The sequence below is a fragment of the Vipera berus genome (genome assembly GCF_964194415.1).
Source record: "Vipera berus genome assembly, chromosome: 12".
NCBI lineage: Eukaryota > Metazoa > Chordata > Lepidosauria > Squamata > Viperidae > Vipera > Vipera berus.
The window spans coordinates 14714300-14715331 of NC_138215.1; positions in this window are offsets into that span (position 1 = coordinate 14714300).

The following is a 1032-nucleotide window of genomic DNA, read 5'->3' on the forward strand; positions in this document are numbered from 1 at the left end:
GTCAGGCCTTAGCTGGGAGAGTGTGTGAGTTCTAGTTCAGCCTTAGGAAGGAGGCCACAGCAGACCTCTTCTTTAAAAGGTTTGTTTGAAGCCACAAAAACTGCAGGGACTAGTCCTGGCCATCACCAGGAGTCAATACAGACTTGAAGGCAATGAATGAATGAATGAATGTCTACGGAGATTCTGAAGAAGCTTCTTGGATGAGAAGTGAAAAGTCCAGTTGCCTCAAGCAAAAAGCACCTTTGGGAATGAATGGATTTTCGAAGCCCAAACTTAAAATAAATACGTGCCTTGAAACCAAAACCTCACAAGTCCTCGAAACCAGAACTTAAAAATAAAATTTCTGAAGGCCAAACTTAAAATGTCTTGAAACCAAACCAAATTCTTGCGAGCAAAACCTATCGCCATAAATACATTTCCCGAAAACAAAAGGGAACTAGGCAGCTCCTGAAATGGATGATAACTAACGAGTTAGAAAAATGAACCCCCCCCCATTCGTTTTAGAATCCGGCCGGCTGAATTTTTCTTTTTCTTCCAAGGCTCCAAAAGAGAAGAAGGCCGCGAAGGGACCTTCTCCTGGTTTCTGGGCCGGCCTTTCAAATCCCATCAGACAGGCAGAGGAGGGTTGCCCAGGGAAGCCCCCACCCCTCCGCAACCCTTCCTGGGATGCAGCGGAAAACAGGCGACCGGGGACCGAGGCACCCTCCAGGCCGGGCCTCGCAGGCAAAGGGCTTCAGGGCTGTCACGGGCGGACGGGCGGGCGTGCTTGCTGCCAAGGAAGCCCCCCCCCCAGCCCCCCCCCCAACAAGGCCTACCCGGGCGCTGTGCAGACCCCGGCCCACCTGAACCTTCCTCCTCCAGATGCTCTCTGAATCAGGCTCGGCGTTGCTTAGCAACGGCGGTGGCGAGGGGCGGGGACCTCCGCGGGGCGAGAGCGCATTTAAAAAACGAGCGCTTTCCGCGCGCCGCGGCCCTGGCCGGCTTCCGTCGCAGGTGATCTTGGCCCCGCCTCCTCCTCTTCCTCCTCCTCCC